This window comes from Chenopodium album, chromosome 6, assembly GCF_948465745.1.
Source record: "Chenopodium album chromosome 6, dcCheAlbu1.1, whole genome shotgun sequence".
In the NCBI taxonomy this organism is placed as follows: Eukaryota; Viridiplantae; Streptophyta; class Magnoliopsida; order Caryophyllales; family Amaranthaceae; genus Chenopodium; species Chenopodium album.
In genome coordinates, this window is record NC_137839.1 from 69,722,971 (window position 1) to 69,734,724 (window position 11,754).

Below are 11,754 nucleotides of genomic sequence, written 5' to 3' on the forward strand. Positions count from 1 at the left end.
ATGCACTAGTGTAACAATAATAACAATAATAATAACAATAATAACGATAATAGTAAATTGATTGACTTTGTAGGTTTTTTGATATTTTATAATAATAACAATAATAACGATAATAACAAATTGATTTAACATTGAAAATAAATTTATTGAATGAATATATTTTACATTAGTATAAATACAAATACACAAGTGTACTCTTTTTCACAGTAGAAAGACTAGGAATCCTAAAGACAAGGGGCTATTATGCCCCATCTCATCGCAACTCCTAGTTAATCCGTTAGCATGATCACCTCTCTAAAAAACAGAGGCACATGGAAATGACTCCAAAACGGCAATCCCTTTCTCGGCGTTTCATCTCATGGAGTAAAGTAGCTACACTTCGAGCACCTGAAAAAAGAGCAAGAGTAGGAACTAAGAACAACAATACACTAATCGTGCATCAATGCCTTTTTGTTCGCTAACTAAATTTTATAGATTATTTCACACACTAAAATCAAATTTAGAAATTTGCTGATAACCAGATTTTACAAAGTACAACTGATTGTAGCTGATATATATTATTTTTTTTTATTTCTTCCCAAACAAAGCCAAAATCATTATTCAATAAGAATTTTCTCTCTAGTAAGCAAAAATGCATCCATGTAGCTCCCAAAGGATGTCCAAGAGTTATTTCTCCTGTATTAACATTAACATTTACTAAATCGAGGTTTAGTTATTTACGACAGTAAACATACTATGACGCAAATGCCTGTATTGAAAATGGATACTAATTACTAAATATGAGGCAGCTAGTTCAGATAGCTAACCTCAACTATCTCTAATAGATTAGTATCGTTCAACTTTAGCCTGATAAATTTCAGAGCAGTAGGAATGGAAAAAGCTATGAAAAATGCATTATAATTCTAGTCCAAGCAAACCTGACAAGCAATTACGGAGTACATAAGAAGGGATTAAAGACCATCACTATTCATGAAAAGCAAAATGTTATCACATACACTATAAAGAACTAAAAAATGGGCAACACTAATAGCTTACTAAAGAGACAACAAAGAAAAATAAATATCAGTTATTATCTCACTATAATGAACTCCATTTAACAATCAATGCATTATGAGACTTTAGCCCTAGTACAAGACAAAAACCAAACACGGAACCTAAAAAAAAAGGCAAGTGTTCATTAAAGTTACTCACTTTGTAAAATGCAGTGAAAAAGAGCCAGATTATGAATATAATCTTGAGTAAACACCAAAAATTAAAATTAGTTGAATCTTGAATGGCATATTAACTAGCAGATAGTTCATCAGGTAGAAATTGAAAATCAAAAGCAGATTGAATCTGTATTAACATTCCACAACAAGTTCACATAATAGCTTTTAGAATTTACTCATGGGTGTATCTTTATGTGCTTGCGGGTTGTGGCTTAGGAACCTAATCCCATATCTAGCAAGCGAAATATGGTTATAAAACATTAATTTCAAAGTTGGTCATGGAATGAAAAGGTACTTCACAAAGCAATTACCTTCTGAATATCTTCTCGTAGAACAGCTTTGAGATTTTCACATGATGTCTGTTACTAACAAAAGATATTGTTGAATTCTAAAAATTGTTAACATACAATATTATAGATAATTAGATTACCCTTGACTTTAAAAAATAAGATAAACTTACCCTTGACTAATCACGTATCACAAACATCATAATTGAATAAAATAGTAATTACTACTTATACAATCTATACATCAATTAATCTACAAGCATACTTGATTAAGGTCTGATATAGCAAAAACAAAGAGAAATAAATATAGGAAACAATGTTGCACTTAAAATACAATCTTCAATAGAGGTCTATTTGCTCACTATGTCATGTACATCAATTGTAGATTACTGAGAAAATTCACAAGGACAGAACAATTAGACTATGTACTTACATGTTTTTAAGTACAGTATTGGAAATAACAAGAGCAAAGAGAGCACTTTGTTTATCAAAAGTTGTATCATCATAGACATGCAAGATGTCAAGTAGAAGATTTCAGCAATGGGTTAACTCTGTTCAAACTTCACTATAATAGCTGATACACAACATCCTTACTCCAGCAAGCAAAAATCAAATTTACGAAAATAAATCACTAGTTGCTCTAAAGGGCAAAGATCTCATTTGAATCATCATCTTCCTCCTATTTGAATCCAACCCCAAAATTCGAACCCTAATTCTAACAAATTGAATACAAACCCAAAATTTGAACCTTAATCCTAAACAATAAATAGCAGCAAGCAGCAAGAAATAAAAAAACAAGTAATTGCAAAGCAAAAAATTCAATAAAACAAAAAACAAAAACAAAATCCCCAATTTCATAGAAATGTGGTTTATATGTACCGTAAAATCAAGAAAAAAAACGAAATCACCAAAATTAAAACCCGAAATCATAAATTCAACAAATAAATTACCCTTAATCGAAAAAAAAGAAGAAATGAACATACAATTAGAGGAGCCGATGGTGCCAATTGGTGGTGGTGGTGCAGTTTCAGCTTAAGGTAGAGGTGGTGGTAGCTGCTCGACGTCGGCTTGAACAAGGTGGTGGAAGTCACTCTTCATCTTCGCTACGAGGAAAGAGAAAGAAAAAGAGTGGGTTAATTGAATTGAATGAAAGAATTCCTTGAATGAATAATACTGTAATTGTTTTTTGAGGAAAAATGAATAATATTGTATAAAGTAAAGATAAAGGGTGTTTTTATTTTTAATTTTTTTTGAATGTTTTTATTTCTAATACATAAAGTACTTGACAAATTTTCTTTATAAAGGGTGTTTTTTTACTCTTAATAGTGTTACAATAAAGTGTTATTTAATATTAAAGTGTTACAATTAAGTGTTACCTAATATCAAACTGTTACAAACAAGTGTTACTTAATGTCAAAGTGTTACAATAATGTTACTTATGAGTTAGTTAAGTTTCTAGCCATGAAAGTGATACCATGAGGTATTACCTTAGATCATTTTTGTAGTAGTGATTGTTAGAAATTTGATTATAATAGTAAGATATTAGATCATAATTATCATAAATTAGATTGTAGTTGTCAGAAATTAGATTATAATTATCAGATTTTAGATTAAATGTGTCAGAAATTGGTTTATAACAGTAGTAGAAAATTACAATAAGACACCGAGCAATGCCTACCAGTTTTTAAAAACCAGTGGGGAAAAATGGGCGGGATTTTGAGGAAACAAAATTGCACCGGTTCGGAAAAATAATAATCCCACTAGTTTGAACCAGTGCCATATTAAAAAATAAATACCCCATTTTACGCCCCTCCTTTATAAACCCTAACCCTAGCTCTCTCCTCTTTCCCCTCTCCTGCTCTCTCGTCTCACTTCTCTCGTCTCAGTTCTCTCTTCTCTCTCCCCTCTCTCTTTTGCTCTCTCGTCTCATTTCTCTCTCCTCTCTCTGTGATCTCCTTCTTTCTCCTTCTCTCTTGTTGCCCTCATCTTCTTTCCCCTCAAAGCCCACCACCGCCGCCACCAAGACCGACATCAACAACAACAACTCCAAGCTAATTTTCGCTTTTTTCTCTCTCCTCGTGATGAAACCAAAGGTTTTCAGGTCAAATTCGACCATGAAAAATCTAGTCTAGAGTTTTCATGGTCAAATTTGGCCTCGTAAACCCAATTTCAAGGTTTTATGTGGTCGAATGAAGGTATGTGTCTTTTTATATATATTTAGAGGTTGTGGTTTGCGGAGGCGGTGGTTTTAGATGGGTGGTGGGGTGGTTTAATCGTTTAAGATGGGTGGTGGGGTGGTTCGTTGTTTTTAGGTGGGTGATGAGGTGGTTTTAGGTGCGTTGTGGGGTGGTGGGCCGTGGGTTATGGCTGGTTTATTTTTGCAGAATTAATTTTTTTTTTTTTTTGCAGATTTAATTTTTTTGTTAATTAACAATTTTGTTTTAATTTTGCAGACTCAAGAACGATTTTTTTTTTTTTAAATTGTAAATTAACAAATTATTGATGAATATATATGTGATTTATGTATATTATGATTATATTTAAGTGTCTCCTGATTTTTAAGTGAAAAAATGAATAAAAAATTATTTTTTTATTTCATAAATGTCACCGATTAACTGGTGCCAAAATTAAAGAACTGTCATCGGTTAAGCGGTGCCAAATTAAAGAATTGCCACCGATTTTGAACCGATGACGACATTTTTTATTTTATTTTTAGCATCCCTCAAATGCCTACCAATTCAAAACCGGTGTCTTAGGGGGGTTTTGAACTGGTGTCAAAATACATTTTTCTACTAGTGTAATAGTCAGATATTGGTTTATAAGTATCAAATAATGTTGTTGTTGTTGCTATTGTTGTTCTTTTCATCTTCCATTGTTTGTTTTTCTTTGGTTGTAGAAATTGAAGCAGGTAAAAATCTAAAACGACCCAAAAAAAAATCAAGAGTACCCAGATAAATTTGAGGAAAACCGATTTTAAAAAACTTAAGAAATCAACAACACCCCCATGAAGAATTGCACAAATAGTTTCATCGGGGAATAAGAACGAACAAAAGGTGGACGGGGAAAAGGAGGGAACAGGGCTTTAATTTGTGTACCCATCAATGTTCTGAACAATCATAAACACGGAGAATGAGGGGGAAGGTTCACCATCGTTGGGGAATGGGTGGGGGGTGCGTGTGTCGCGGACTGTAGGCGTCGTTTGAAGTGTGCCTGCGTTAAAGCATGTTGTGAATATGTTTGGCACTCATAGGAAGTGGGAATTGATGTATACGATTAGAGACAAATAAAGTAGGGAGCCGCCAACAAGTTTTTAAGGAACTTGTAAACCGTTCACGGATCATATAAGGCAACCACGATTAAAGGGACAATGATAGGCAACAACGAATGACCTGTGAAGGTTACACCCTGTAGGGAAAAATTTCAAGCCTTTAAATCCCACTAGCTTGAACCCCACTGTGATCATACACTAAAGTACGGTGGCGTCCAAAAGGGAAGAAGATAGAGCAAAAGAGTCGCCAACAAGTTTTTAAGGAACTTGTAAACCATCACGAGGTGAAGGTTACACCCCTTAACGATCCAAGAGATCGTCAACTCCATAAGGTCATGAACCAAATAAGGGTTCGGGGATGATGGTACAAATCCAACCTAAAAGAGATTGAACCTGCCCTAATAATAGGCCTCTACTTTATTCTGCTCGTATTCATGTGCGCTTTCTGATTAACATACAATCAATAGATTAACCCTAAACCTGTTTAATCTATGTTGGTTGAATTTAATGCGCAAATAAACTATTATTGGCGATCACTTGAATTATAATCACAATTAACCCTAACAAGATTATTAATTATCTTATTAAGCGTGATTGCAAGTACAAATTCCCTTTAAACATGCAATAAAAGGTGATCAAGCAATAACAATATGATACATATCAAGCAACATAATAATAAATAATCAACATCATTAATAAAAATAATATCAATCATAATCATAATCATGTTAAAGCATAGCAAATCCTAGGCATGATACTAACAAGATTAATAACAAACCCTAGCATGTCACTAAACAATAAAAATCAAAGCTTTAGTCCTAACATGATACTAACAATCATAAGTATTAGGAAGAATATAGGAAGCGTCGTACTTTTAATCATACTTGATATTAAATTTACCCTAGACATGATACTAGGAATCAAAATAACAATCTAAGCATGATATATATCTACATCATAATATCAATTAATCAATTAAAGCACTTAAAGTACTTACTTGGATGCCTCGTACCTCTTTCTAATAACACAATACACGCGTTAGTAACTTCAAGGAAAATAATAATCAAACAATTAAATTAAATAATGTAAAGAGAGATTTGGGACCAAACCCTCAGAAATTAAAACCTTTTACGTCTAGGGCGAAGGCAACTTCGAATATGGCTAGGTGTATCAAGATCTTGCGAATGCGGAATTTTGTATTCGAGAAAACCAAGTTTTAGATAAGAAAGAATGAATGATTTTAAGAAGAGAATTGAAGATTCTTGGTGAATGAATATTGATAATCCGTCCATGAAAACGGAGTTTTTGATACGATATTTATAGAGAAAATCATCCAAAAAAGATAATTTATCAAAACAGAGTCTGAAGACCACAAAACCACTTTGGCGCCAGCCCTGGCTCATTGGCGCCAGGACCAGTGGCTAGCGTCAGGCGCCAATGCTGGCGTCTGGCGCCAATACTGGTTCCAGGCGCCAAGGCCTGGGGTTGGACGCCAAATCGACTTTCAACGCGTTTTCGAAAATCTGATAAACTTACCGTACTGGAAGATAAAATAATATAATTTCAGTCGAAAATGCTATTTGATCTAATTAAAACTCTGAACAGTCCTAATTGAATTAAGAATGATAAGAACCTTCTAGAATGTTCTAGAAGACTAAAAACCATTCCTAATTGCATTAGGAATGATAAATTATATTAGGCCCTCCCCTAGATCATTAGGCCGTACTTAAAACTCAAACCGGGCCCAGTTTAGTAAATTGGCCATGAATTCCTCAATATTCATCGGAATCGGGCTTATAATATATCGTTGGAAAGGTCTTTGCAAGCCCCATCCAACTACACCACTATTGGACCCATATCATGGACCAACCAAACTGGATTGGCTGTTTTCTTAAAATAAAGTTTTCAAAAACAGAGAGAAGAGAAAAAGAAATAAAACTTTCCGCAACACTAGACCTTTCCACACTTTCGTTTCATTCGATTATGATTCGATGTGAAAGGCACTCATCACCGGGTTTGGTTTTTGGGAGACAAAAATGGGTGTCTACAGAAGCCCCCACTTTGACTGAGTTTAGAGAAACGCAAGTTTCGAAAACGAAAGTCAAAGTAGCGATAGGGACGGAGAATGATTCAGAACGTTCTGCGATCCTAAATCAATCTTGTAACGCCGATACCTGCAAAACTAGCGTTAGTTAAATAAATAAAAGAGTTAAGAAACGCGTATCTTGCACCGTCGAGCACACATCTCTGAAAGTAACCGATTTGCTGTTGTTCTGCCGTTGTTTTGATGACCTCCTACAAGCTAGAGAATGCCATCCCGCTTGAAAACCGCTACGCCCGTAACTGCTTCCAAATTTGGAAGATTGCTTCGCCTGAAACGATCCCCCTCCGCAATGATAATATTCTGCGTCTAAGGGAATATCATCGAAGATTGCTTCACTTGAAACAATCGTCAGTTGTTTGTGACAACTCTCCACAATCTAGGGAACGCCACCTTGTTGTTTCGATGTTCACTCGTCTCTGAACAAAGAGATTCTTTTTGATATGACTCTAATTTCCGCTGTGATAGTCTTCGAAAAGATCACTGCTTCTTAATGTTTGCTATGCCAGTACATCGGCGCTTTGCTGCTTGTGAACTAGTATGTCGGTGCTTTTGCTGTGATGACAATCCTCTTTTCTTTGGGAATAGTTGCCAACACAACTCTTGTATGATGTATGACAATCCGATTTAGGGAAAGTTGTCAATGCCACGTAACAACCCATCCTTGGAAATTTTGTCACGATGAAGCGACAATCCGTACCTTGGAAAATTTGCCAAAATCCAATTTTTGGAAAAGTTGCCAATGCTTCGTAATAATCTTTCATAAGAACTTTGCTACGATCGACAATCCACGTCTTGGAATATAACTCTTAAAAGCAATCCACCTTGGAAATTTGCCAACGCTATGCGACAATCCTTTTGGGAAAATATTGCTACTATTGACAATCCGCGTCTTGGAACATTTGCAAAAAAGAGTCGATCGACAATCCACTTCGGGAAAACTTGCCACTTACTGAAATGAATGACAATCCACGTTGAGGAACCTTTGTCGAAATTTATGTTGAGTAGAGACCTACAACAATCCTTTGGGAAATTTTGCTATAGGGAACTGGGTGTATGACAATCCAATCTCGGAAAACTTGCCAACGAGCTATGAATGTATGACAATCCGAACTTGGAAAAACTTGCCAACAAAGAAGGAGCACGACAATCCACGCTTGGAAACCTTGCCAGAGATGAAAATCCAATCTTGGAAAAATTGTCGTTTGAAGAAGATGCACGACAATCCATTTTTGGAAATATTGTCAGTTGGGGATGACAATCCAATTTTTGGAAAACTTTGTCGTTTAATAAGAATGCGCAACAATCCATATTTGGAAATATTGTCGTTTAAGTGCTTGCTTTTGAACCAATTGTAATGAGCCAGTGTTTTAGGCGCTTAAGCTAAGTGAGACGATCTTTTGTCAGGTCGATCACTTACTACGATTGTAATCGAGCCGACTACTAATCATGTCAAATTGCTTATAGGGGCTAACTGGCGTACCAAGGAACCCGAAATTGTTGTATGAAGTCGAAATCACCTTTCTGGGAGGCTTCGAGCTCTATCGTTGCTGAGATATCTATGGCGCCAAGAATTGGAGTAGGGTCTTCCCTGTTCTGCTGAACCTGTATTTATTTTTTACTATATAACTTTGCCAATCTTTTTAATTATCTTAGGGTTGACCTAAGGCTTAATGTTGCTTGACTCATCGACTTGACACGACTGAAGGTATAAACTTGACTCGATATGATTGATTGACTCGAGGTTGACTCGACTCGAAGTGTAATGACACATGTATTAGACTCAAATCAAAGTGATATGACACGACATGACTCAATGTGTACATGACTCGTGTGTGCATTGTAATGTGATCGTACGACTCGAAAAATGCAAAAGCAAAAATTTTCCGTCAATTTTGTGGAGGGTACCGACTTTCTCCCAAAAAAGAAAGACGCGAAGAAAGAATAGAAGTTTTCGAATGCATGTTGAATGAGCTTAGTCAAATGTTGTTTGATACTATCTCTCAAGGTTCAAGGATTAATCCATCCTAGGCCATCTCAACTGTTGACTCAATGATAGTATTAGGGTAACTTAGGCACGGAGGCTAAGCACTTCATACTTCGTGATGCAATGATAATTATGATCTGATGTGTGATGTGACAAGGCATGCTTCATCGTTATGTTAAGATTTCGTGACAAAGGGTTCCTAAGGGAAATATATTTGGTCATGTATGCGTGATGTGTGTGATAGTGACACTAAAGTTAGGCCGCAAGAGCTAAGTATGTGGAAAAATATATTATTGAAAAGAGTCAAATGGTGGTGACTCTTAGGCTAGGTAAGCTAATGATGTAGGGATCAAGCCCCCAAGTCTAGCTCTAAATTAATAGGGATGAGCACAGGGGATCCCTTGATATGATCATGGTGTAAGTGTGTGAATGTGAATATGAATGCATTTTTATCACGGCCGCACCTCGATGTGAGGTTGCCTACGTATCTGTTAGGAATCAGGCCGAACGTAGCTCTAGCCAAACCTCGCACAAGTGTGTATACCTCAAAAAGGTCTTTTTAAGGGTTGTAACGTGGTTAGGCTAAAGGTTTAAAGAAGAAGGGGATAAAGGCTCAAGACCCTAGATAAGCCCCCAAGGTGTGCAACCTTGCTTTTGAATATTTGTATTTTCATGCTTGAGGTTTTCTATTCTTTTTTAGCTCTCTGTCATCTTTTGCTTTAGCATTTATTTTATTTTTGTAAGCGTGGGCAATCCCGATCATGCGGTCTATCACTCACTTGGCATTCATGTTTCTCAGGCACAGTACCGAGCACTCGATAAGAGACGCAATCTGAGACATGTTCTTATCGAAGATACTTTCATATCAAAGACATTGGAACACTTACCCTTTTGTACACTTTTATTTATTTATTTGCTTATGCTTATTTTTGCTATTGTTTTCTTTTGAATTTGCTCAAGCTTTCTTTAGAATTGCATAAGTTGCACGCCATCCCATCCCAAGGTTAGGTAGATGTAGGTTGAAAAAGGAAGGGTCTATCGTTAGACGAGGCTCAAAGTGGTTTATGAAGAAAGGATTTGTAAATTAGAAAGGTGAAAGGAGATATGATGTGGCTACAAGGGTGCCTCAAATCATTGGTATACCTTGTGCTTAATTCGACATGGTTTTTTTTTTTTTGTTTTTTGTTTTTTTTTGTGAAATGCAATGCGATGATCATACGCGAGGAAATAAATGCTCATTTTTATTAAAAGAAAATAAATAAAGAATCTACAAAAATTAATCTAAGGGAAAAGAAAGGTACCTATGCTAGACTTATTGGGGAAAGAAAAGATGAAAAAGAAATAGAAAAAGAGGTCATGAAATCTTGTCATTGCAGCTCGCCTCTTGTCTTGTGTTGTTCGCTTCATCATCACCCAGTCTTCTCGCTAGCTAGAGGCAATGGGATCTTGTTTGCTTCACGGGGTCATCGACTTTAAGTGCGAGAAGTTTTAGTGTCTCAGTCACAGTAGCCAGCTGATTCTTAAGATTATTGACTTCTTCTTGAGTTGCCATTATCTTCTTAGCCCTCCTCTTTTGACGAATCGGTTTATCAAAAAGCTAGACCTGAATAAAGAGGTTGTCCTTGATTAATTGCCCTTCTCTCCTCGACCAAGTACTGTGGAAAAGGAAATTGGGGATATTTATTGTTAATTATTTGACTCAAACTTTATTCAACATGCAATGGATGGAGGAAGTGAAGAAAAATTGGAATAGAATGTGAAAGAAGATTTAGATGGAGGGATATGAAGAATTAGGAATAGAATGTACCCCCCAACTCAAATGACGGAAAAGACCGACTCATGCATGAACCTAAGACATGGCCATGGTGATGTATACTCAAAGTGTGTGCTAAGACTAGTGAGTGTAGGTGACATGTTAAGACTCTTGTGTAAGACCATGGGACTTAGTGCCTAAACTCGAACATTGATTCAATTAAGCATTATTGTCAGCAAAATTAACCGAATTAAACAGGAAACTGATTAATTAGACATTAGGTGATGACTCGACAAATAATCCGAACTGTCGGCCAAGCGACAGGACTGGCGTCACAATATGGTGGTTGGCGCCAGACTTTTTGGTAAATGTCTGGCGCTACACACCATACAGTGGCGCTACAGCTCAGATTTTGGCACCAATATTGGAGCCTCGGTCTGGGACTGTTTTCGGTATTATTAGTCAACTGGGGTATGCCTAAAGTCGTACTAGGTCAATTCCGATTAAAAGAAAAAATTTTGTTGATTCAAAATTAATTAATTAATTAATTAGGCAAAGTTCTTTAAGTCATCAATTATAATCTCAACACAAATCAACAAACGGTTAAGAGGAGCATAGGATATATATGCACAACAAATAATGCACAATTAGTCAAGTAGGCACAATATGATGCAATGAGTTTGCAACCTAACCATGGCTCTAGTTCTCTAAAGTTCGGGATATGGTTTAGTCAAATAGGGTCCATGGTTAATTGTCCAGATGCACCGCGTAGAAGCCTAACCGTGAAGGGTTAACGCGTGTGGATAGAACACCGTGAGTTTTTAGAAAAAAACTCACTTCCATGGTTTGGTGAATTCAACCTCTCAGATGTACCCTTTGTTGCCAGGAGCGTTCAATCGGGTAGATAGAGCATGAATTCCCAGAGGGTTATGTCCATATGTAGAACACATATGGGTTTCAAAAAAGTGAGAAAAAATTCAATCAGGAAGTAGGATCGAGCAAACAATACGAAAAACCGGTCGAAATTAGAACGCATATTTCTGGCTCGGTATTGGGGGAAATTGGCGCCAGCAAACAGAGACTGGCGCCAACTTTTAACTATAGCGCCTGGCGCCAATACTGGCGTCTGGTGCTACGGCTAAAAGTTTGG

At 36.3% G+C, this 11,754-nt stretch overlaps 1 long non-coding RNA gene across 1 annotated transcript; it reads right to left on the bottom strand.

The window, feature by feature from the left end:
- Positions 1-124: 124 nt before the first annotated feature.
- Positions 125-2,598, bottom strand: LOC145635100 (uncharacterized). Its single transcript, XR_014113781.1, has 2 exons — positions 2,479-2,598; positions 125-387 (listed from the first exon to the last, which is right to left on the bottom strand). It is a non-coding gene; the product is annotated as an uncharacterized LOC145635100 (long non-coding RNA).
- Positions 2,599-11,754: the final 9,156 nt, after the last annotated feature.